This window comes from Ambystoma mexicanum, chromosome 6p (assembly GCF_040938575.1).
Source record: "Ambystoma mexicanum isolate Mex_15411 chromosome 6p, UKY_AmexF1_1, whole genome shotgun sequence".
Taxonomy (NCBI): domain Eukaryota; kingdom Metazoa; phylum Chordata; class Amphibia; order Caudata; family Ambystomatidae; genus Ambystoma; species Ambystoma mexicanum.
Window position 1 is genome coordinate 57,439,469 of NC_090935.1, and position 27,265 is coordinate 57,466,733.

Genomic DNA, 27,265 nt, shown 5'->3' on the forward strand with positions numbered 1-27,265 from the left:
CCCATGGATAGCGAACACAAAAAGGAAATGCGTCCAGCTTGGAAGTCAAGCTTTAATTATGAAAAAGAAATTTGGGAAATTTTCGCTTCAACCATTGAGGCTGTTTAACCAACAAAATGTTGTTCCAGTGTTGATCTACGGGGCTGAAAATACGTTGGGCTGCTCTCACGAAGTATGGCTTTCCCTGGAGAATCCATTGAGGCTGTTTAACCAACAAAATGTTGTTCCAGTGTTGATCTACGGGGCTGAAAATGCGTTGGGCTGCTCTCACGAAGTATGGCCTTCCCTGGAGAATCAATTTTGGACTAAAGTGTTGGGCCTCCCAAGGGGGACAATGACATCATGCATATGATATGAACTATCTCTCATATCACTTCAGGCTACGATCAGCTGGAATCTGTTATCCTTGTTTCGCAAGATTCGCATTCGAGAAAACATCCCTCAGTTTGAAATTCTTTATACTGCATCTGCTACCGGTCAGAACTTGGTGTCAATGTGGATGCATAGATGTGAATGTCTGTTGGCAGAATTTGACATCACGAGTAGCTTGCTTCATGAAAATCCAAATGCTGCAAAATTGAAAATTTGGCGCCTTGATTGGGAGCGAACCTGCACACAAAGACCAATGGCGACATTGATGATAGATGTGCCTGCTGAAGCACGTGCCTTTAACAATGCTCAGCGTTACATCACCTTGTTCCCGGACTTCAATGCACGTAGACGCTTTATGCTATTCCGTATGAACTTGTTTAAAATTAAAGAGCGCCTACGAACGTGGAGGTGTAACAAGAACTTAAACCCTGTGTGCAGATTCTGTACAAAAGAAGCTGAATCACTTAAGCACCTAGAGCTATTTTGCACTCATTCTCGATGTGAAAGAACCTTGCACCTTGGACCCTGGAGCAAATGTCATCCGTCTCTGTGTGTGGACGAATGGTGGGGTCATATGTTTAACGGAATTAATTTGAAACTATTAATCCCTTCGACGCACTTCTTGGCAATAATTGAATTGCGGTTAAGTCTGGACTCTGGTGAAGAGGCAGCGGAATGTGACTAAAGTATTGTGGGGGAAGTCGGATGCCGGAAGGAGTCAAAAAATAAATAAACACAAATGTAAAACAAATGCAGTGAAAGGAATGAAGTTGGTTAAGGCAAGGATGGAGGAAGTGAAAAGCACTGAAAATGCCTCAGGAGAGTTAGTGTTGGAGGTCAGCAAACCTCACTTTCATGACTGCCGGGATAGTGGTAGGACTTTGAACCAGTGGCAGTGAAGTAGTCAAGTAGTTAGTCTGGGGGACGGATCTGTGGCTCTACATGCCCTCCTTCGCCCGGACGGACACCGACAGGGCCTTAGATGTGGGCCGTTGTTGGATGGGCCGGCTCCCGCCTACCGGTTCCACTGATTGGCTGATGTGGAACGAGGCAGCGAATGGAGGGGGACCAGGCTCAGGCCAAAGGAAGCCTCCAAAGGCCTCAAAAGGCCATCTTGGAGAAAGCCACGAATAGCAGGGCCAATGCAGGAACATGGAAGAAAGCCCTTTAAAAAATAAAAAAGTTCAGCAAAATGCTAATGTGCTAATTTAGGTTGAGCAAAGGTCAATTACACAGCACTGTGTTTGCTTTTAGAAATTTTGGGTGAGTGTCAACAGGCGGCAATAAAAAAAGAAAAATGCGGATTTCTTGTTTTCTTTTTTCAAAGAAGATGAAGCCTACAATGCGCAGGAATTTTAGAGCCACACCTTGGCTTACTAGCCGGTCAGATAGCACAGAGAGTAGAGCGCTCGCTTTGACGTTCTGCAGAGCATGCCGACGCAGGTTTGAATCCCGGCAGGGCCAAACTCAGCCTTTCATCCCACCGGGGTCGATAAATGAGCACCACACACCGTGGGTAATAATAAGTAGCGCTCAGATGCCTGAGGGTTCTGTAAGGGAGGACTGGTCCAGGAGACCCCCCTCGCCTGCGTTTCTTCCCCAGGTGAGGGCTATGGCCCATTGGGCGTTCCCTCATGCCACCCGGGCCCAGGTGGTGGAGGGCTCACCCACTGGAGACATTGCCCACACGTATCGAATGCCCACATGTATTGATTACAACACAAATTTAGCTAGGCCCAGAAACTATTCTTTGCCCGGTAAAGATGGTGTGAGCTCAGCGCACTGTAGCGCGGCCCCCACCCTTGGAGAACATCCCTGTTGCTGCAGCTCCCTGGCAGATCCGCTGCGAGCACGTTCCCACGAACAAGACGGACATGAGCTAGCGCAATACGCTAACATTGTAACAGTTCACCTCCCGCAGTGTACCATCACTATCAGCATGACCCGGCCAGCAGGCCTGAACAATGGGAAGAACAGTAAAATGGTCCTCTGATGGCAGACAGTCTTTATATATATGTATATATTAATGTCAAGACCTCTTGCATTATTTCTTTCTTCCACAAAATACAAACGCCTGAAGAATGTATTAAACTGAGAGAGTATGCTCCCATGATATAAGCTATGGCAAGCTCGCACCATTGCAGGTGGATGCTGATGATAAAGGAACACTCCAGGGATCTGTTCGTTGAGTGTATCACTGGGCAGCTTACCTCACATGGTTTCGCGCCATAACTAAAATTAATGCTGCTAAAGTACATGAGAAAGCGGATGCAACTATACTATGAACTTATGTAAAGAATGCGCGAGAATGCACTCATCATGTGTAAATGTCTGAGCCCCTCATATGCCACCACCGTCATGTACAGTGGCGGATCGTTTTCTATGTACTCCACTGATCTAACCACTACCTCATTTACTGCGAATGTATATGCATGTAACTAAAACACTGTAGCTGCTAGAATATAATGTACAAATATGGTGCTCGGACTAGGTATAATCGAAACGCACCCAGCAAAGGTTAAATGCATGTTTTGAAGTGATTTTAAAAAAAAGTATTATAGAAAGTATTCAAATGTTCGCGATGTCTTTACCTATATTCGGCAACACACGAGGGAAATACCTTTGTGAAAGCGTACAAGGTCTCGATGTATCCCCCTCCCTCCCTCAGAAGGCTGCCAAGACATGAGAACAGAGCCCGCTCCACGTTATCACGCCTCCCCCGACCCGACTGGAGCCGCTTCAAAGACTTGTAGCCCCACTGCAGCACCCAAGGCCGCGGCCAGCCACCTGCATTATTTACAGCACAGCAGTAAACCTTAGTTTAAACTCAAGCGCCCCCTCGTAAACCCCACAACCCACCGGACTATCTCAGACTTATGGCCCGGTGCAATCAGGACACCCAACACTTTGACAACACACAGCGAAACATCCATAACCACTTCTAACAAGACAGAAAGACCTGTACCACCCGCCCCAGTCCCCGAAGCTTAGCCCCTCGACCTACGGTCCCGGTCAGCAGATCACGAGTAACCAGGCCTCGATATATTATCTCCAGACCCCTCACAAGGTGCATTCCTCCTGTGTTGCATTAACCTATTGAAAGATTTACTAAAGAGAATAGAACTGTAAATGACTGAATGACTGCGGTGTGCATGGCAGAGGGCAAGTAAGTCAGAAAAGGCATTCATCTCTGCCACAGGCCGCCTTGGCACCCCAACACCGCCCGGATGAACTCAAGCCGACCTACCAGGCCCAGCCCAACCCACGAGGGTGACCAGTGACGTCCTCCAGCCAAGACCAACCACACTGCAGCAGCACCTATAGTTAGTCGTCGCCACCCAATCCCAATGAACTTGTGCCCCCTATAGTATGTAGGTTTTGATGACGTTTTTTGTAAATATATACGCCTGTCTTTGCTATTGTCAGACAGAGCGCTCTCGGAGTTTGCAGAGTTCTTTGCATGCCCAATTCTGATTGATAAACTCCCATTTACGCTCACCCGCACTCTGTTTTGGCCTTATTCCCATTTTGGGAGAGTCCTTCATTGTCTCTCATTGCGGGGAGGATCGTGCTGTTTGGGGACGCTTGCTTTCAGTTCGTAGCGCTATGTAAATGCAAATTATTAGGATCTGCATGCAGAGACGTTCAGCATAGATGTCACTTTAACCAGTGGTGGAACAGACGTTATATTAAGTTGCAGGCCACCCTTCACTGTGTCCAGAAGGAACAAATTGATGTCCGCCTCCAGCCGTTATAACTGTACAATTTGAAATGCCAAATAAATTCACCCTGGATCTGTATGATATTCATTACTTACCGTAATCGTATTTCTGGGGGTTGTATCTGCCCAGATTCACATGCTGTGCACAAAGTCCAACATCTAGTTGTAATCGCAGAGTATTGCATCTTGTTTCCGAAGTTCGAAAAGGATTGTCGAGCTGGGCGTGTTTGTGACACTATCCCTACTGTGACGTGTAATGCACCCATGGTCCCTCAGGTGTCGAGGTCCTCTCGGTTGAACCTAAGCAGATGCAAGCACCAGAAATACGATTACGGTACGTAATGTATGTCTTCTAATGCTTGTGAATCCGCTTAGAATCACATGCTTTGCATAGACTAGCAAGCAGTACTATGCTGGGAGTACTGGTGGTGGGATGTTGGAAGGAACAGCAGCAAAAAAAAATCTTAATACCGCCTGACCCATCTGAGAAACAGTTTTAGAGTAAGTGTCTAAGCAGTAATGTTGTGTAGAGGTCTGAATAGAACTCCAGGTACCCGCTTTGCAAATAGCATCTACAGGAATATGTGCAATTAAAGCTATAGCAGCTCATTTGCTTTGAGCAGAATGTGCCCTACGCGTAAAAGATAAAACTCCCTTTGAAAGAGAGTAACACCTCTGGATAAATCTAACAATCCATTTGAGATTGCCGACTTAGAGACAGGATCCCCTTCGCTACCAGTGGCAATGAAGACAAAGAATTAATCTGTCTTCCAAAGTGGATTTGTTTCATTGAGGTAGCACAATCTGGTGTATGGAGACTTTTTTCAACTGAATTAGTTGGATTTTGAAAGATAGCTGGATGTTCTATGGATTCATTTACATGGAATTTACAGATGAATTTAGGCACAAAGCATGGATGTGTGCACAAAACCACTTTGTCCTTATGAATGGTAGGTAACAAATGGGCCTTGAACTGAGAGAGCTTGCAGTTCACTTACCCTCCTAATGGAAGTAATAGCTACCGGAAAATCCGTCGTATAGGTGAGAACCTTAAGACTAGCCTTATGCATTCGCTCAAAAGGAGGTCGCATAAGTTTAGTAAGAACGGTATTCAAGTCCCATCCGGGAGTTGTATTAGAAATTGGGTGAGGTCTTTTAACCCCTTCCATAGAAGCCTTGATTACAGGGACTTTCCAAAAGGAAACATTACTTTGCGAGAAGGTGTAAGCAGAAAGAGCAGCAAGGTGAACCTTTAGTGAGTAAAAAACTAGTCCTGAGTCCAAGAGATGAGTTAGGTAAAGGACTATGTGTGTGGAAGAATTGGGTTGATGTTATGAGTACCACACCAAATGATGAGTACCACACCAAAGGACAAAGCTGTTTCCATTTATTGAAATACCAATGCCTGGTATTTTTACGTACCTTTTTCTGAATGTCCATACATCGTTGAGGATGCCCAGTCACTATGACCGCAGGAGACAAGCTGCTAAGTTGACAGTTTATGGGAATGGGTGCAGTGTTGTCCCTTGATCTTGGGATAGCATGTTGTAGGGGCAAGGCAGTTTCACTGAAAGGGCAAATTACATTTTTACGAGATGGGATAACTACGGCTGAACCGTCCACATTGGTGTATTTAGGATCAGTGTAACTTGTTCCTGGTGCATCTTGTGAATTATACTGTTGAGGAGAAGAATTGTGGGAAAAGCGTAAGAAAATCTCCCTGACCATTTGATCCAGAGACTGTTCCCCCTTGGAAATGTTTGGGGGATACCTGGAGTCGTAGTCTGTGCATTGAGCGTTCGCCAGTGTTACAAAGAGGCCGATGTCTGAATGCCCCCATGCAAAATGTGTGCGTGTAAACGCCACTCATGTTCTACGGGTAGTTTAACATTTCTGCTGAGCACGTCTGCAAGAAGATTGTGTTCACCGGAACGTGTTGTGACAGGAAGAACATGTGTTTGAGTGCCCACTTTCAAATGCTTTGGGCCAGTTTGGACAGCCCTGGAGAGTGTGTCTCTCCCTGATTGTTTATGTAAAACGTGGCCGTGGTGCTGTCTGTTAGGACTAGAACTGTATTCTGTTGCAGCTGTTGTGAGAAGACTTTCATGGCTTTGAACACTGGTAGAAGTTCTAGCAGGTTGATATGTTTGGTTGCCACTAATTGTGTCCTCTTGGCGTGCACTGTCTGGTGGAGAATGTGTGCTTTCCACCCTGACAGGGATGCGCCTGTGGTTAGAGTGGCCTCTACTGCAGGAGTGGTGAAAGATTTCCCTTTCACAAGATCCACCACTGCAGTGACAGTATGAGGGCTTTCCAACCACTAGATCATCCCACTAACCGCTTGCTTTATACCATTGGCTCAAGAGCCACTCTTGCATCGAACCCATGTGCATACGGGTGTGTGGCACCAGAAAAATGCAGGAAGCCATCTTTCCTTTCAGCCGCACGGCTCGCCATACGGTTATCTGATGACCGGCTACATATTGAGGGATTTGGAACAAAATGATTTTAACCCTTTCATTGGAGTCTTCAGTCCGAATTAGAGCTCCCATAAGTTGTTTTACTTGGCTGGGGACAAGGCTTGACATTTTCTTGTGGATGGAGAACCCCAGTTGGAAGAGTAGGTCTAATAGCCATGCACTGCAGCAGGTTGAGAACAGGTAGGTTTTTCAGTTTCTTTTTTTTAAACAGCCTTTATTGTTTTTTCTTTAACCAAGTCAACACATTACATGTTTTAATTCAATGTAGTGGTCAGTGCAGCCTCAAATAACTACCTTATAGTTAGATAGTTAGTATATCAACAAGATAAGCAACAAAAACCCACTTCACAACTTGTGTTAAACCCCCTCCCACCACCCCGCCCACCCACTCCCCCCCCCTCTCGTCGGAGGTTAAGACACAGCTGCTTTAATCAGACTAACAATCACACAAATAGCATCAGGTTTTACCAGTTTGTCATGGTTAGGGCCTCCTCTCCCCGCTTCCTTACTGGTGAAAAAACGGAAACCATAAGCACATGCTGTAACGCTCACCTGATTCTCGCAGAGGCGCCGGTCTTGACTGGGCGACTACCGTATCTTCAAAGGTGATGTGTAGCACCCGGTTGGCTCTTTGGGCTGGACCTCTGTGCACTGTATGCCTGACGTGTAGAGTAAGATGTCTGCAGATAGAGAATATGGGGTTAATGAACTGGGGTTATTGGGGTGTCCCTATCTCTTTCCTCTTCTCCTCTCCTGTAGACCCCCAAAGGTTAACGCTCTCACCTTAGGTAAGTGAATGCCGAGCTCTCCATCTGCCTCGGGGCAGGGTGCTGTAACCAGTTTCTTCACTGGATAGGTAGCGCAGGCCTATTGACTTTCTGAGGACTGCTGTCCGTCGTTTACTGCACGAACGGTAAGTTTCGAGTCATTCAAATGTCTTTAAAGTCTTTAGTAATGATGTCTCTTGTTTTGCAGGGTTCCGGCGATGGCGGAGGACGGGCTGAAGTGAGTTGAAGATGGAGCCCGTGTGATGAATAGAAGCGCCTGGAAGCACGTAAGTAAGCACTTGCTGCCTGCCTCACGATGCGCTCTAACTGTCTTTTTATTTTGCAGGTACGAGTTCAGAGCGGCTGCAGGGTGCCGGAATACCCACTGGGTTAGATGTGGAAAGGAGCAATGGCACGTGAGTATTAAAGTTCCCCAATGTCTTTAAACGCACCTTGTTTTGTCTTTCAGATGCGGGATGCAGCGCCGAAGGCCTCCGGAGCGTGCGAAGAGTTGGTAAGCTTTTGTCTTTCAGATGCCGGAATGCTGTGTGAAGACCTCCGGAGCGCACGAAGAGTAGGTAAGCCTTTGCCTTTCAGATACCGGAATGCTAACCTGTTCTTTCTTGTCTTTATAGGTGTTGCTGAAGACTGGATTCAGGATGGTAAGCCTTTTTCCTTAGGCCCAGGACCGGATGCAGAAGACACGATGAGCGTTCTGCTGCAGAGGGTGCAGAATAACGCAAAGCAAGATTCATCCACCGGGTGTGGTTTAAATAGCCTCCTGTAGTGCTTAGGTGTCTCCTTCCACAGCCACGCCTAGGTAAGAAAAGAGTTCCTGGTAAGAAAAGAGTTCCTGCTTTCCAGAAGAGTTCCAGTGTTCTGAATCTAGGGAGTGGCTCCAGCCCCACCCAACAGGAAAAGTAGTTCCAAACAGAAGAGGATCAGAGGCTCAACTGGCAGGCAAGTAAGCAGCATGGTCTGCTGCAGGTAAGTCCACCCAAGCATTATGAGCCCGGCGCTTCCAGCGCTGGGACTGGGCATATTTATGAGCCTGGTGCCACTGGCGCCAGGACTGGGTCCAAAAGGTCCCAATTGGGACTGGTTGGCACTCAGAACCTGGGTTATGGATCTGCTTCCAAGGGAGTTGGGAAAACCCTGACCTTTTGGAAGCAGAGATCATGACACATGCATTTGTTAATTTCACAAATGACATGGAAGAGAGGTCAGGATGGGTGCATTAGTCATCATGACTTAGTGGGTGCCAGAACTCTGTGTAGTATTCCTTAAAGGGAAGCCAGATCGAATCTATGTTTCTTCGAAATTCCTTCATTGCGGCTGTAAAGCTTTCCATCTCATAAATTGCAAGCACTTTACTAAGCCTCTCACGTTTGGAAGGAGCTGCTGATTTCCATCTAATTGTCAGACATACTCTTGCAGCTAGTAGTAGATTCCGTGGCATATGAGTGAGAGTGACGTAGGAGTCTTCCTCATCTGATTCTACCCCAAATAATATCAACATAGGAGTGAGCGTTCTGGGGATCCCATCGATGTCCTGGATCCACCCTAAGACCTCGTTCTAGTATGTTTTTACTTTTTCGCAACCCCACCATTGATGCCAGTAATCACTAGTGTCTCCACAACTTCTCCAGCAGTATGGGGATGTGCCTGGAAACATCTTGGACAGCCTTTTGGGTGTGTAATGCCACCGGACTAGCAACCGTGCATTGTGCATTTTGTATTGGGTCGAAATGGATGACCCCCATACAGAGCTCCGTATGGCCTTCCAGATACCGGGTTGGTCCGTTAGATTTAGTTCTGTTTCCCATTTAGTTTCGGGTGCGGGGCGGGGCAAATGGACTCTGGTAATTAGGGCTTTATAAATACTTGCAATGAGTCCCTTAGCGGTCAAGGGGGAGCTAAGTATGAGTTCAAAGGCTGTGAGGGGACGCTGCAGAGTGTTACCCCAACGGTGATCCATAAGGACACTTCGCAACTGCAAATATTGCATGTGAGAAATGTTCCTCACCTGAAGGGATTCACATAGTTCATCGTATGTGATATATACCCCTTCCCTTCACATCTGTGCTGCTCTAACTACCCCAGCCTCATACCAATTCTGAAATTGATTCACTTCACAGATTAACTTTTGTATTGGGGGGGACCAAATACAACTTAACGGAGAGGGCCAAGTCGTGACCCCTTGCATGACTCGGGAAGGGCGCCAAAGTGTACACAACACCTCTAAAATAGGATGATCTTGTATTCTTCTTGTCATTTCAGACTGTGGAACCCATAGCCATTCCCCCAGAGTGACTGGGGCAAAAATATGATTCTCAATTGCGACCCACTGTTTCTCAGGGTTTTCCCATAGATGATCGACCAATACCCTTCATTGGGAGGCTCTATAATATTCCTGGATATCTGGGAAGGCAATGCCACCTGATTCTTTGGGTAGAACAAGAGTGGAGTAGGGGATTCTAGGCTTTTTACCCACCCACATGAATTCCAATAGCACTTGCTTGATGTCTGCCAAAAGGGATTCAGGTACAATAATCGGAAGTAATTGAAAGAGAAAGAGAAATCGGGGTAAAATGTTCATTTTAATTGAGGTGAACCTAGCGGGCCATGACAGATTTAATTTTGCCCACCTATTCACATCATCTCTGATCGCTTTCCATAGGGGAACATAGTTCTGCTCTAAAAGATTTGAGAGGGGCACGGTGATATTCACTCCTAGATATCTTACTGATTGGGTTTGTATTTGTAGGCCCCAGCTTTCCCCTAGCGGTCTCAGAGAACCTTCCCCCTCCCTTAGTGGGACTGCTATGGTTTTTTGGGCGTTTGCACGAAAGCCTGATAGGGCTCCATATTTTTGTATTTCTTGGAATCAGGCTGGATTGGATTTGGTTGGTTGCGTGAGATACAAAAGAATATCGTCTGCATACATTGCCAATTTTTACTCCTTGTTTCCCCGGGTGATGCCATGTATTTCGGGATTTGACCTTAGGGATTGGGCGAAGGGTTCTATGACTAATGCGTAAATCAAAGGGGAAAATGGTCATCCTTGCCTTGTTCCGCGTGTGATGTCAATTGGGTCGGAAGAAATGCAGTTGATGGAGACTCTAGCCTGTGCTGTGCAATATAGTGCACCCGCTCCTTGTAACCATGCCATTCCTATTTTTGCCCATTGTAGTACTGCTTTCAGGAAGGGCCATTCTACTCGGTCGAACGCCTTATTGGCATCTAAAGATAGTAACAGTGGGTCGCTATCTTCCCTGCGGAGGCCTACCATTAAATCTAAAGTTTTTCTTATATTGTCTGATCCTTGTCTACCCCTAACATATCCCACTTGGTCAGCGTGTGTCTGTTGAGGCAGCACCAGGGGTAGCCGGGATGCCAGGATGCTTGCATAGATTTTGGCATCTACGTTAATTAGGGAGATGGGGCGGTATGACGTGCACTCCTGAGGGTTTTTGCCTTCTTTGGGGGTAACTATTATTATTGATTCCGTAAATGATTCGGGGGCCACACCCGTTGACATTATTGAATTAAATAATTTAGTCAAGAACGGTGAGAGGGAATTACTATTTGTCTTATAAAAAGCTGGGGTGTAGCCATCCTGACCCGGGACCGAACTAGCTTTTAGATTGGAGATTGCAGTCTGAACTTCCACAGTTGTTATAGGCTTATTCAATTGTTCTACAAGTTCAGGATCTATGGATGGGCGGGGGGAGAGCTTCTAGGTATTATACTATGGACGCAGGTGTACTATCCCCTTCTGCTGTATACAACTGCCAATAGTATTTTGAAAAGCAATTTACTATGTCGCAAGGGTGTCTGAGCACATCTCCTTTTTCATCACGCACCTTGTAGACAGCTCTATCAGCCCTTTGTTTCCTCAATCGGTTTGCTAGCATTGTGTGGGCCTTGTCGCCCCTCTCAAAAAAAATTGTTTCAGGTATTTGAGCTGTGTAAGAGCCTTTCCTCCCTAAATATTTTTAAGCTCCTCTCTCAATCCTTTCATCCGTGACAACCTGTCCTCTGCTTGTTTGGGGTGTTGGCGTAGATTTTGCTCTAGGTGGGAAATATCTTTTTTAAGTTCTGCCTCCCTTCGTAGCCGTAGCCTTTTCTTGGAAACCCCTTCTGAAATCAGGATCCCTCTTATTGTGGCTTTTGCTGCTTCCCATACTGTGTTTAGTGACATGCCGTCTACATCGTTTGTCTCAAAATATTCTGCAATGGCTTCTGAAAGGGAGTCTTTAAACACTGGGTCTCTGCAAAGGAAGTCATTCCAGATTCATCATCTTTCTGCTCTATGGGGGGGGGCTTATACTCAGTTGTAGCGTGCATAACTCGTGGTCCGTCCAGGCGACTACTTCTATAGATGCCTCTAAGATTTCTCCCTCACATTCTGCTCCCAGCAGGAGATCATAAATACGGGAAAAACTCTGGTGTGGGGGTGAAAAAAATGTGTAGCCCCTGTCTTTGGGATGAGTTTCACACCATGTGTTGATCAAGTGGTGCTCTTTTAGGTGACTAAGGAAGTGGTCTCCCTGAAGATTACTTGATGGCTGCATCACTTGCCGCATCGATTGCCAATCTAATTCCTTGTTTGCTACTACATTAAAATCTCCTCCACAGATCAGGGTGCCCTCTTTCCACTCACTCAAAAAGTCAAATAGAGGGCCAGAGAAGCGAGATTGATTCTGATTCTGACAGTTCTCCCTTTACTACTACATACCTCCCTTGTACATCTCTATGTATGGGGGTCATTCCGAGTTTGGAGGTAGCCAGGGTGCTATTAGCGAGGGTCATAGCTGAGAGATCTTGATACAGCGTTACCTTTGAGCTTCCAAATTCAATCGTACCTGTCTCCCTTGCTCTTTGCAAAATGTCTTGTCTTTGGTAGTAGTAATGGCATTTAACCAGCACCGATCGTGGACCTCGTGTGGGCCCCCCTGCTCTGTGGACTCTATCGAATTCGAGCTTTAGTAAGTCTGAATCGACATAGAGGGTGTGGATAAGGGATTTTACTTTCGATTCCAAATTCACTGGGGATTCTCCTTGTTCTTCCACCAAGCCTAGTATCCGTATGTTCGATCGACGTTCTCTGTTTTCAAGATCATCAAGTTTTGCTTCCATGTCTCTTTCTTTTTGTTTCAGGTCTTGGAGGCTTGCCTCATACTGCATAGTAGTTATGTCTCCTGACTGCTGGTTGTTTTCCACCGCCTCAAGTCGGTCCTCGGCTTTTGCCACTCTGGTCTGCAGATCGGAGACTGTTTCAGTTAGACTGGACTTCATAGACCTTATCTCCCCCAACAACAGCCTAATGTCTGACTTAGTGGCACTATCTAAATCATTGCCTGAAATGTCTGTTGAACTTTGTGCTTCTGTTGACTCCATGGCTAAGTCTGGACGGCAAAACGTTTGAAGTAGGGCCAGAGTGTTGGGGTCCAGCTTGATTCTTAGTTGATACCAATTTTATTGCCAACCCGTACACACTATTTATGATATCCTTGCACGTGATGTGTGTGGGGTTTGTGCACCATGCATGAAAGGCTTTCACACTGCGATTCACTTTTTCCTTCAGGGAGTCAAGCGGGGGCAGGAACTTCTCTCGTATTTCCCTGGGTAGTACGCCCAGGGTAATGGTGGAGTACCTGCTCTATGTCCCAGTCGCACTGTTGTGGTAACTTAGTCACACTTCTTGCTATGGGCCAATGATTGATGCTAGTGCTGTCTGGGCTGCTTTCAATCCGGCAGCAATATGGTGATAGTTGTGTTTGCTGTGGGATGTATTGCTATTCCTCTTCCATGTTTATGTGCAAATGATGTATCATGTTGATGTCTCCAACTCAGTCCTGATAATATGTGCGCTTTAGCACCTACTTTGTGCCTTCCCTTTGTCTGCGTTGGTGGTGGGTGTTTTAAGGTGGGGGGGTGGTCTCTGGCAAAGGACTTTAAAATGCCTTGTCCTTCTTGCAGCACCTTAAAAGGAGCTGGGCTCATGTTTATTTATGTTTATCATGCATTGATTTTTTTTTAATTTTTTTTTCTCACCCCTCACCCCTCAGAAAGGGTTGGGGCTACTCACTGTTCCAGAGACTCTGGGCCTCCAAGTGCGGCGATGTGCGAGTGTACAGAGAAGCGTTCTGCTTCCCAGCGTTTCCCTTCCGGCGAGTGTCTTTTACAAGAGCCGGAGCCCTCTCTCTGCCCCGCGCGACGGTGTGGGGGCATGGAGGATGAGCTCCTCTTCTATGCAGTCCTGCACCCAAGGGATGCTCTGGACACCAGAGTCTTCCTCCCGACACTGTGATGGGCTTTGATGGGCTTCCCTTTCGTTGGGCGATGTGGCGCTTGCTCAGGCAGGGCCACGCTTTGCGGCCGCCATGTTTTTTCCAATGTTACGATTCCGGAGGCTAGTCTCGTAGATCCAAATTGCTTTCCCCAGCGTGCTCATTTATGCCTGGATTTTATCACACTGCTGCTTGGCTGGATAACGATACAGAACGTTCCTTTTGGGGTTCAAAATGCTCATTTTCATGCAGATTTTTCCTCGTGTTATGATGCCCAGAGTGGCAGACGACGGCTTAGGCTGCCATCATGTCTGCGCCCGCTGGTGGTCTCCAGTTTTTCAGGTTTTGACGTGGATTTTGACGTATCTGTAGGTACAGTTGGCTTCTTCAATGGTACCGTTGAGGATCGCCTGTAGTTTGTATGTTAAGCCTTTGTGTGTGTGCGGGTGCCCGTGTTGCCATTAGTTGGGCCCTCTAAGCAGTGCATTTAGCGTGCCTAGTGGGGCTGCAGACGGGCACGCTGGAAGACTCCACTACAATGTATTTGTCATTCAAGGTGTAACGTTGCTCGTGCAATGTGACAGTGCTGGTAGACAAATAGGATTCAGCCTTCATACCACGTGCCACCCACTGCTTAGTGCGCCGTTCATTAAGCGTCTTAGGCTAAAAGAGTCGCCAGGCCTTGCAACGCCGTTCATCATGGTCATGGGGCAAACATTTGTTACACTTGTTGCAAGTGTCCCTCCAAGGAAGGGCACTATTTAAATGGAGTTCTCTCCATAACCAGATATAATGAAAAGAGCAGCCAGACAAGGGAAAGTATAGGGAAAGACAAGAAAAGGCATTCTCTAATGAAGAAGAATGTCGAGAAAAAGACCCCCCACCCCCCTACTGTCAAAGGCTGAAGCTTGATGCTGAAGGCCAAAGCCAGTCGTTGAGAGTCCAGAAGAAGCCTAAGACGGTAGAGGTAAACATTCAAAGGGATGTCGAAAGTACGTGGAAAGCTGGACTGTAGCTCGAATAATAGCAACATATCGATTGCACAATACGAGCTCCACATTACGCGACCAACTGGTATGACATACACGACCAACCAGTATGACGGAAAAACAATCTGGCGGACTTCGATGTGTGAAGGGACCGGGGTACACTACACGTCACAGTAGGGACAGTGTTACAAACACACCCAGGTCGACGTTCCTTTTCTTGGAAAACAAGATGCAATAATCCCCGATTACACTAAATGTCACAGCACTATATGCACAGCATGGGATTCTAACAGATTCACAAGCATCATAAATATATTTGTTCCCTCATCTTTCTGTGTCTTCTGGCAACTGGTGCATTCATCTGCCAGAGGCTATCTTCCTATAAAGGCAGCCATTGCTATCAGCACCATGTTCATAGGTATTTAATTATCCAAGATGCAGGTGAACTGAGCTATGGCATCAACATTTATTGATCCAAAGACCGGCACTGCAGTGGATGCCTTCTGCATGCACCATGTTCCTGGCACCCATCACCAGTCTCCTCTTGTCCCAGCACTGCATTCCTGCAGTAGCTTCTTCTCATCTCGACACGTTTTCACGCTCCTGATGCTCTTTATCCAATGGTACAGTATTTGGGCAGCCTTTAAAGTAGTGATTTGGCCCCTGAAACTGAGGTTCTGCTCACTTGCGGGAGTGAGAGAGTCCCCAATGGCCAGGTACATGGTGCTTCCCCTTAGAGCCATAAGATTTCAAAGCAGCAGCTTGTGCCAGGTCAGGATAGGCTGGAGGCTGCCGCACACTGTCACAATCTTGCTGGTGGCAGAGCTACTGTCTTCACACCAACCTGCAGCAGGTCCTGCCCTTACTCTAGCAGTCCCAGACGATTACACTATCCTGAGAGCCGATAGGTGTGAATCGCATGGAGTAGGCCTAGCTATTATTGCTAAATCCAACCTCTCCATGAGATTAGCCCCTTCAACTGACATAAATTCCTGTGAATCCTTATCAGTCAAATTTCCCACCGCCAACTCCCAAACTTTGAATATCAAGTCAAGTCAAGTCAAACAAGTTTATTCGGATTAATAAAAAATCCATTAAACGACACAAACGCTGTTATACACAAATAAAATTACAATTCATCAAGACTTCTAAATAATTAAGAAACATGAACATTCAAAACGGATAACCTACAATAAAATCATTGGTCATATAATTTCATAAATAATTATAAGCCCATAAGGACACTAGCAACATCAGTTAAAAATGAGAAGTAAACATTAAATACCAGTTGATAAAAACTATTATAAAATACAATGTACTAGCTAGCATCATCTTGCAGTTGTAATAAACCCTTTCTGAAGAACATCGCTCTCTTCAAAAACATGAGCAGTGCCCACGCTGTATAGGACGTGTCGGCACTCAAAAGAAACATGAGAGCTGCCCTATGCGAACCTATCGCTGTCTTCTTAAGAGCAGGGATTCGGTCTACGAATGCCGGCATATCCTGTACAAAAAAACAGTAGATGGGATAAATCCTCGCGGTGATGGCCACAGATTGGGCAACCTGCAGAGACGGGAAAGCCTTTCCATTTCTAAGTGTTCCCTTGTAACCTTAGACAATCAAACCGTGCCCTCGTGATCAGCCACCTATCTTTTTTATGAGGACTCCAGGTCAGGTAAGGTTGTATTCCTGTGAGCCTACTAATACTGGTGTGAAATTGTCCAGATCTGTGGCCATACTCCTCCAGGATTCTTTTCCTCACTGTGATCTCACCCAATGCAATTTTATGTTGCGCCCCCTCCCTCTTAGTGATTAATGTAGTAGGTGGAAAGAGGGAGCTTAGATTAGCTTCCCCCAGAGTTTTCCAGACATATGCAAGCCATGGGATTTATTTCCATCCATCTCTACCCAACACAGCATGAATGATGAAATGGCAAACAGAGGCATGTTCATTGGTCCATAGCCGGACCCAGAAAAAAAGTGGAGCCATTGGCCACTGGTCCTCCCAGAACTCCACACCCAGTTCTCTGTGCGTTGCTATTCCAGAGGCACTGGACGGGAGTCCCAGCAGGTTTTTGAAAAATGTGGTCACCTTCCTTTGTATCTCGGCTGCATTCTGGAAACCCCATATGGGTGCACCGTACATAGTAGTAGCTACGGTTTGTACTCCATAAATCTTGGTGATCACATCCAGTGGTTGTACCTTGCATTTAGATATGAATCTAAATATGCCTCCTAGTTGTTGGCTCATTTTAGCAGATTGTTTGGCCACGTGGGCCCCACCGGTTAGTGCTTCTGAGAAACTAATTCCCAGATAATCAAAAGCCTTAATTTCCCCAACACAGAGCATTGGTTTCATGGGGCTGAGCGTTTTCTGTCTACACAGGCCATGACTGCTGATATCTTTGTGTTTGTTTTTAGACCCAAATTATTCATGAAAGTTGCGTAAGCATTAATCAGGGCCTGTAGAGCTCTAGGCGTTCTTGCTAGAAGGTCTGTGTCATCAGCATAAGCCAATACCGGAAAGCCCCTTTCCCCTAGAACCAAGAATTCTGCCAGAATATCAATAAGGTCCTGGGAAAGGCCATTGATGTAGAGACAGAAACAGATGGGGGCCAGCATGCAGCCCTGTCTTACTCCACACCCCACCTGGATGCAGGCCGTACAATGCCCCCCTGGACAACTGCGAACACATGCCTGATTATCTGTGTGTAGGTCGACCAACACCCGCAAGATATCCCCAGGGCAACCTAAGGACCCAAGCACAGCCCAGAATTTGGCTCTGTCCACTTTATCAAAAGCTGTGCTCAGGTCCATAAAGGCCAAATAAACTGCCTCACCCCGGCTGAAAACTGAGTTAGCCACTAGAAGATTTAAGTTAAGGCTCTGTTCCATTGTGCCCACGTCTGGGCGAAACCCAAATTGAATGTCAGAAAGGATAGACTGTTCAACGATCCAAGTTTCAATTCGGGCCAACAGAATTCTTCCAAAAATTCTGAATGAGGAGTCCAACAAAGATATTGGCCTATACGCACCAGGGCTGGACATATCCCCCTTCTTAAAGATTGGGAAGATTATCGCCTTTTTCCAAGAGGGGGGATACTTCCCTGATTGTAGGCACGCGTTAAACACCACCATTAAGAGTGGGGCCCATAAATCTACAGGATCTTGAAATAGATCACACAGAATCATATCAGGGCCCAGGGCTCTATTATGCGCTTGGAGCTTAATAGCCTTTTCAATCTCCTCCACCTCAAATTTCAGGCATGGCCCAACAAAGTCTAAGTGGGCCTGTGTACTTGTTGACCCAAACAAGCTCCCAAAGTGAGTTAGCCAAGCTTCTTCTTCCACGTGGGTGCCACTACCCACATTGGACCAACAGCTCTCCGGCCCATTTTTTACAAAGGCCCAGAAGGCCTTCTGGTCCCCTCTCGAGGCAGCACTCAGAAAACCTTCCCAAGCTGACCCTTAGATCTCCAGTTTCCTCCTCTTTAACTTGTGGTAATATGCCGTCCTGGCTAGGGCAATCACAGATCTGCTGCTCGAAACATCCTTGAGTGTCAACAGCAGGGTTTTCTTCGCCTTTTTGCAGGCCTCGTCAAAACACCCTCTCTTCAGTACCTTCCCCGTACCCCTTGCAACTATAGTGAATTTGGTTGTGAGAGCGTCTGACAGTTCTACAAATTTCTCAACTACACTTTCTGCATGTAGGTGATCACCCAAGATGTCCATCACAAGGTGCTCATTCTCACTGATTGTTTTGTAATGTAACCCCTCCTCTAGGATTGTCCCCCATTTTATTCTTTGCAAGCCTATGGGTACTCCCAACAATGGGCTGGGGGCTATATCCTTGGAGACCCCTTCCCCCAGCAAGCCCTTAAGTGACAGACAGATGGGATAATGATCACTATTGAGGTTTGCCTTCACCTCAAAGCTTACAGTATGTTCCCAAAGGTTCACCGAAATACAAAAATAATCTATGGTAGAGCTGCCTTGATGGTTATTGAAGGTCACCTCACCGGGAATATCTGGAGCTAAGCGGCCATTTACCATACGAAAGCCCCATTCCAACAACCAAAAGCCAAACTGTAGGCCTTTTTGGCAAGTTCTCTCATCCCTCATACACCTGGGGGGGATATTCTCCACCATGTCCTCCTGAGGGTCCAAGATAACCGCCCCCCCACCCATTTTAAGGTTAAACTCCCCCCCAAACATAGGAGATGGTGTTGTTCCTGCCCTTGTGCAGTAGGTCCTCTATGAAACTCTTAGCCTTAGTTAATCTATCAAGATCAGAAATATGGGGGCTATTATAGAAGTTAATAATACATATTTCAGCCCCCTTTTCCGCTGTTAACAGCACCGCCTGCATAAAATCCAACCCCGTTGGGATCACCTCAAACCTACATTCGATGGAAACCTTAATCAGAATACACAGACCACCATAATGTCTGTCTCTCGGATTTTTCTTCGCCGGGATGCCAAAAGAAAAAAAAACATCTAGGTGTGGGGGTTCAATGGCCCAGGTTTCTTGGAGTAGGATCACTGAGTTTGATTGCAAAAACCCTATGATTGGCCCCAGGTTCATCTTCCTAATTGACCCCGCAATGTTCCACGAGAGCAGACGTAACTCCGGGCTCTTACTTAGGGCGCCTCCACCAGATACAGGTGACGTTTGCAAGGCTGCACTGTCCTCAGCCACAGCCACTTGTCAATCTACATCCTCACAGGACGTTAGGATATCATAAGGATTGTCTAGTGGCAGGGGGGCCATATCATTCCTCTCCACAGCATTACGCTGTCTCTTATTCATAGGGATGGTACTCCAGCCAGCCAATGGTGGATTGGTTAAACCAGGCCGACCTGAGGCAGTATTCCTCTCTACATGACCCCTATCAGTCCTGTTGCCCATTGACTGGTTACGCGCTACCTGCCCCATACTCTGAACATAGAAATAATCCAGGGGTAAAAGTTTGCTTACCAATTTATTACCATTGGGCTCAAGGCCCCGGGCCAAATTGGTATTCAAAAGGTAGTCGGTTATTTGTGGGTCAGAAAAAGTTACCACCACACAATCCCCATTCAAGTGCTTGGGCCTATTCCCAACCCAACCCACTCGCCTTGCCATACGGATAATTTTGGGGTCTATCTTGGGCCCCATCAGGTTCGAGTTTATCCAGTGGGATGCCTTATTGATCAGGGAAAGTGTTGATTCAAAACTTCCCGAAAGGAGCCCAGGTAGTTCGGTAATAATCCCCACAAAGGGGACCGCTTCCGGTGGTAGATTTAGGGTTATAGCATTCCCCTGACCACTCCCAAACCCCGGTGCAGATATACTTTCTATCTGGTTACTAGCCAACATATCCCTTCCAGACCCCCTCATCCCCTCTTGTTCAACTGGGACCACCTCTGGTTCCACTATAGCAACAACATTAGCTTGTCTGTCTGTTGTGTCAGAGGCCTTGTCACTAGAGGAATCACTGCCAGTTGAGGATACAATTGAGGGGCACTGACAATGCCTGTCAACTACTCCCCTTTCCTCAACAATGCTGACCAAGTCACACAATTTAAGGGAGACTGCCCTGATTGAGTCATCCATAATTGCCAAGGTATTTAGAACCCCCTCTTTTAGCCCTCTCAGGGAGGTCAGCAACTGCTGCAAGGGTCTCAGTTTTTCATCTAATAATGCCTCGAGCCATTCCTTATCCCCCTCACTGGCTATGGAGCTATCCAAAATTGCAGCTCCCTGACCTCATATGCGGAAGTGTTTATCCCAGGCACCCCCTCCCTGGGACGCTGGGTAGGCAGTGACACCTGGGCTGTCCCCCCTCCATTATTAACCCCGAAATCAACACCCCCAGCCAACGAGGGGCCAGGACTTTTATCTGTTGCCCCCACACACTCAATACCCAATCCCTCTGTCCGGAAGACAACCTCTCTGGAGGCTGCCTCGGCTGCATTCAGGCAGTTTACTATTTTATTGGCCATAACATCCATGTAAGAATCCAGGGATCTTTGTGATGAGTTGGGGGCTAGTTTGGCTACTTTGGGGCCAATATTGAGAAGTGATTTCGCAGTTTAAGTGGGTTTGGCAGTTTTTATGGTTGGGGCGTTTTTTGGGTTTCTTCGCCCGTTTCCCTGCGACCCCCCCCCATCCCCTGCTTTTCTCTTCCCCATGTATGCGTTGTGGGGCTATACTCAGAGGCCCAGAAACCCAGCCTCCAACTAGGCCGACTTGACCAGGATAGCTGAAAACAGTTGGAGGTCAAAATCACAGAGCGTGGCAGAAGACTCACAATAAATGGCTGTAGGTTAGATGCCCTGCACCATCAATGTGGAGACCCAAGGCGCGCTGGGTTGCTTCCCCAAGGAAAAAAAAAGACCTTTGGGGGTAGGTGAGGGGGAGAGAACTATCTCGCAGCCCCCTCGCACCCCCCTCCTTTGGTCAGCTTTGATGGCTGACTATTTGCCAGCTAGCACTGTATTCAAAGTATGTTAAAAGTATTAGCATAAGTTAAAATGAATTAAAAAAAAAAATAGTAATCATGCATACATTTTAAAGTCCTTGCAGGTTAATCAGAATATTACAATGTTCGTGTCCACAAATAAGACCGGGGTATGGACGTAAAATAGCCAAATGTCCGTAGGAAAAAAAGAAAAACCAACTGTAAATCAACAGCAGACCAACAGCAGGTTCCTGCAGAGTGTCAAGCTAAATCAAGCTAAGCCAAGGGCTGGAGGGCGGGGAACATCCGGCAGCTTGAGGAGCTGCCAGAGACCGACTCCCCCCCCCCCGCCCTCCAGCGTTCCTTAAGATTTACCGGGCTGCATAGCAAAGGAGTAAAGTACCTTGCTGCCGGTAAGCAGACGTCCAGGCAGGCTTCCGTCCCTCACTAGCTAGATAACACGGGGGTCCAAGTGTATCCGGTGTATCCGCGGAGGCAATGCGCTCTGTTCCTCCTCCACGGCACAACACGTCAAACACAAAGGACGCAAAGGACTCCGCGCGCTCCGCGTTGAAAGGGGATTATAAATCCTCAGAGCCCACCTCCAGCCTCCAGCAAATGATTAACCCCTTCACTGCTTCACTGCTCCACTGCTTCTCCCTTGCACACAGGGTCCCAAGGACGCAAAGGACTCCGACGGAATATCCATCTCATATATAGACCACCTGGACCTATTGGCACATTCAATGAATATATCTCCACTATCTTGTCAGATAACCTAAAAAGCACATCAAAAACCTTACTGTTGGGAGATCTGAACTTGGGATTCAATGATGCAAAAGACCAACATGCAATCACTGTGGCCAAAATACTGGTAGATCTTGGTTTTACACAGAAAGTGAATACACCAATCCATAACAAGGGAAGAATCCTTGCTTGGGTGGCGGATCACAATTGTAGTGCCTCAATTATTGCCATTTCCCCCCAAATCTGGACTGACCACCACTTACTGGCATTTACGCTGACAACTATAAGACTGGCCGCCAAGCCTACCCCACACTAACTAGAAACAAAAAGAATATTACACTTGACAAACTCCTTCCCCATCTTAACTCATTACACGACAACATGGATCCCAATCAACTAGTTGACGAATACAACAAGCCATGTCCACTGCTCTTGATGGAATTGCCCCTTTAAAACTCTTAGTTTTAAACCCTTTAAAACTAAGAAATAGCAAACCTAAAAATCACCTCACTTCCTGGTTCACCCCACACTTAAAAAAACGAAAGCTAGACAATAGAAAATGCAAAACTGCGTGGAGACTACTCCCCTCTACAGAAAACAAAACGTACTTAATCAATATATCAGCTCAATATAAGAAAGACAACCTCTCAATGAAACAGGAAACCTACAGCAGAATCATGCAAGCCAACTCCAGCATGAAAGAATTATTTACTATACTAAAGAACTAGAAACTCCCATCCCAGTACAAGACAATTGTGTCAAAGATAAAACATGGTGCTCGGACATTCAGCACGCTCTAGCCAACAAAGTCTCTAACCTCCAGAATAAGATAGCATTAAAGAAAGACTCCCTAAAATCTTCAACCTCCTCCAATAAAACTCGCACGCTACCTATTAAACATGCTATCCGCTTCAGCTTCTCCAATGTCTCCATAATTGAGGTGGAGAAGGTCATACTCGCACTCAAGCCCTCAAATTGTCAGGGCGACCAATGGCCAGCACAACTAATAAAGGACGCTGCCAGAGTTGTAGCACCTTTCATTTCCAAACTCATTAACGTCCCCTTTTCCTCAGGTACCATCCCTTGCAACCTCAAAGAATCATGGGAACTCCCTCTTCTCAAGAAACAAACTCTAGACCAATAAATTACAGGCCCATCACAACAGTGCCTTTTCGACGAAATCTTTTAGATAAGGTAGCATACATCTAAATTCAGGACTTCTTGGAAACCAATAAACTTTTTGGACCCCGGCAATCCGGTTTCCGGCCACAACATGGCACAGAAACAGCCTTAATTGATTTCAAGGCTCAAATAGACGAACTCCAAGACAACGGAAAACTAGCACTACTCCTCCTTCTTGGCCTCTCGGCTGCATTTGGCCTGGTGGACCACAGGGTCCTATGCAGCCACTTGGACTCAGCAGCCCATTTCTCTAAGGAGGCCATAGCATGGATACAGTCCTTTCTCAGTAACAGGACTATGAGAGTCTTCTCTCCCTCAGCAGCAGCAGACCCCATCCCCATCACCTGCGTGGTGCGTCAGGGATCATGCGTCTCGCCAACCCTATACAATGTATTTAGCAAGCCTCTTTTTGATGATCTGGACCGTCTGGGTATCACCTACACCAAGTATGAAGATGATACTCAGATCCTCCTACCACTTACTGGGGACGATGCCAAAACGGAACTCATCATCCTTGGCACTACCTCCCTCCTCACTCGATTAGGCCCCAATTATTCCTCTTTCACCATTGATGGGAATTCCATTAGAGTGGCCAAAGAAGTAAAAACTTTAGGTTTTTACTTGGACTCCACTCTTTCAATCACCAAACAGGTAAACGCCTTGGCTTCATCTACTGCATATAGCTGTAAATTAATTAGAGCAGGCAAACAATTCTTATCTCCTAACAGTTGTGTGAAACTAGCCAGAGCGCTCATCCTGTCCAAACTGGATTACTGTAATGCCCTCTACATCGGAGCCAACAAATACATCATTAAGAGAATACAGATACTTCAAAACAACGCCCTTAGAGCGGCACTCAGTATAACTAAGAAAGAACATATCTCTGACACTAGGAGACAACATAAGTGGCTATCCACTTACGATAGAATCCGGCTGAAAACAGCATCTCTCACCTTCAAATGCCTAAATAATAAGGCACCCTCCTACCTGACAGAAAGAATCACCAGAAAATCTTCATATAGACCTACGAGAATAGACAATTCGAATTGTCTTCTTGTTCCACGATTCAAACTCTCTACAATCGGAGGCACCAGCTTCCGGGTCAAGTCAGCACAATTGTGGAACTCCCTGCCACCACCCCTGAGAGCGACTCAAACATTCTCCAAATTCAGACAGAACCTAATCAACTAGTTCAAAGGGAATGACAAGTAAACTGCCTCCGCCTCACCACTTGTAAATAACTCTAATTGCATTGTATATTACATTTTTGCCTGCTCACCGCTTCACTATTATATAAGTATATTATAGAAATATCATGATGTTCACCGCTCCATCAGCATATAAGTATATCCTCCTATGTCTGCATATCTATCCGGATATCTGTAAATAGGTCTGTATTTATAATGTAACAAGTGCCATGCTTGTCCTTTCTTATGCCTTTTTTTCTATAACCTCTTCTCTATGTCTGTATATTATGATCTGTATTTTTATTTGTAACATATGTAACCAAGCTTAATGCCTTCTTGTTCCTTCCGCGCCCTGATACCTCCCGGTCTGGTGTGCGCTACAAATAAATAAACAAACAAACCTCCCTTAGAGGGAGCTACAGCTCAGTAGTGAATGCTAGAGTCATGCCAGAGAGGGGGAAGGAACAGTCACCGTTGCCAGTAAGCTTGTATTTGGCCTGGGTAAGGCACTTTGAGCTGCCAGAACCAAGCAGTCAAATAATGCTATTATTTAGGGTCCATAAGCTCCTATTTTACCAGTTAACACCGCTTTGCTCAACAAGGCAAATGATACTAGTTTATTAAGTAATGGCACCTGAACCTGAGGTAGGACCGGGGAGGATGGCCGGGTGTGCTCAAGAACATGGATTCACCCAATCAATCATAAAACCCAGGAGAGTCCCTTTTGTTGACCAGCATCATGGTGGCATGTGAAAGCATGGTCCATCCTCCAAGGGGGGCTTCCCATATTAGTTGAATCCTCTAATATTAATTAGCCTACCTTAAACCCATGCCTGGTAGTAATTTCTATATTGCCCTACAAGTCAAATTACTTCTTTGTCTATATTTCCGCTATGTATGGACCTGCACTCATATTGGAGGCCTCACCAACTCCCTAGCCATAGGGCCGCCCTAAATCCTTGGACGAGTGATGTGTATTTGAAGACTTAGACCTTGGAAGGAGTTGAGGAGGACATTTTGGGTTAACGGTTGTCATCCTAGATAGTGACGTTTCCCAGGAATGCTTTGGAGGTGGTGGGATGTGCCAGTTGTGAGAAGGACTCGGGGAATGAGCAAATTTATGACAATGATGCAGATCTTGAGTTTGTCTGTAGCTCATAACCAAGCACCGAAATGATAAAGAATGGCATTCATTGATAACAATATACAGTATAGAGTCAACAGCTACCCCTTTTCATAGACGCACAAGAGGTGCACCTAAACTACAGTGGTGCTAGATTGACATGTGCTAGCGCAGAGATCACAGGAGGAGGATATAGCGTAAAACAAAGTTTAATTGTTAACTAGAGAACATTTTAAAAATAGGCACAAACCTATATAACAAACAGAGTGTAGAATACAAAATACAAGTAGACCCAATAAAGGACATTGCTAAGTAAATGACAAGAAGGTACTATTTCATGTACTGCTGTACAAGTAGCAGTACGTAATAATTGCCCCCTCTATATACTACAATTCATTGATAACAGTAAAGGATTTTCCAGCAGAAGTCTTCGGTTAGATGAGAATGAACTATTATGATTATCCAATGAACAATGATGATTTACTCAGAGAAGTCAGTTTCCTCTCTCATGGTGTCTCAATCTTTATATTTCTTACAGAGAGTGGGAACACATTGTTTGATGCATCTGCTGGTACCCAAAGATTCCTGAGTTCATACAAGATCCAAGAAACATGCCTAGTGACGGCACCTCCTCCTTCAAAATACACAGACTCGTCAGAAGCAAACCCCAGCAACGTGCAGTGCTGTGGTACACCAACTGCTTCAAGCGCCAACATGTTATCCTGCCCAAATGCACCCAGAACAACTGCAAGCACCAACCCACTGTCCTCTCAGACTGTGCACTCATCATCAACAGATACCAACCTCAATGCACAATCCTCCCAGAGTGTGCTCGCAAGATCCACCTCTTCCAGCAGCCAAGCAGTATCTTCTCAGACTGTGCACTCATCATCAACAGATACCAACATCAATGCAGAGTCCTCCCAAAGTGTGCTCGCAAGATCCACCTCTTCCAACAGCCAAGCAGTATCTTCTCAGCAAGGTATAAATACTTCTACATCCGGTATCAGCAGTACGACGACAACAGCGATACCTTTGACGATGAGCAGCAGCACCATGGCAACCCATCTAGTAACTCCGGAAACAGCCCCCATAGAAGCTACCGCCTCACCGTCCTCATCAGGTATGTTGCACAGGACTAGAGGATCCCATAAGGCTTAAGCTAAACCCAGGGCTTTAAGTGGGTCAAGGCTATCCAGGGCTAAGCGGTGGCAGTCTCCGAATATTGCCCTTGAGCCAGGGCTCTGCTAGGGCTCTCCGAACTGACCTCCCTTAACAAATTTCTTAAAAAATGTTAATGACAATATTACTCTTTGCCAGTCGATGTCACCTTCAGTAATGTTTAGAATCACAACATATGTTAGACATTTGAAATTAGGTACTTTTCAAACAGGAAAAGGAAATTATAAGAGAATAAATTGTTTGATTTTTGACACACGTTATATTAAAGTGTTGTCATTAAAATGCCTTTAATTGGTATGTATGACTAATGGATTTCTTTCAGGAGAACTGTGGGATTGCATGGTGTGCTGACCCCTTTTGATCTGATGTTTTTTTTCATATTTGAATATATTTAATTTGGGCAAACATTTTGCACACATTAACCATATTTAAATACATCTTTTAAACCAGAATATGTGGCCTTTCATTGCACATATATGTAAACTTGACTAGCTCTGTTAGGTCACTCCTTTAATTAAACAGGCCATTCCAATTTTAAAGGTTTGCCCCAGCCACCAAATATTACATCACAATTCATTAGAGCCCCCATACCACCTCAATTTCATATCCCACTTAATGCACTGGCTAAGCCTAACATCAGTAATGCCTGTAGTATTAGTGAAGAGCCACAAGGCATCATTGTTTATTCCTAAGAGGTACTGTGAGGTACTTAGTGCCATCAACCCCTTACACTAAATGTTATGAATTGGAGTTGTGTTCCCCCATGTGCTGATCC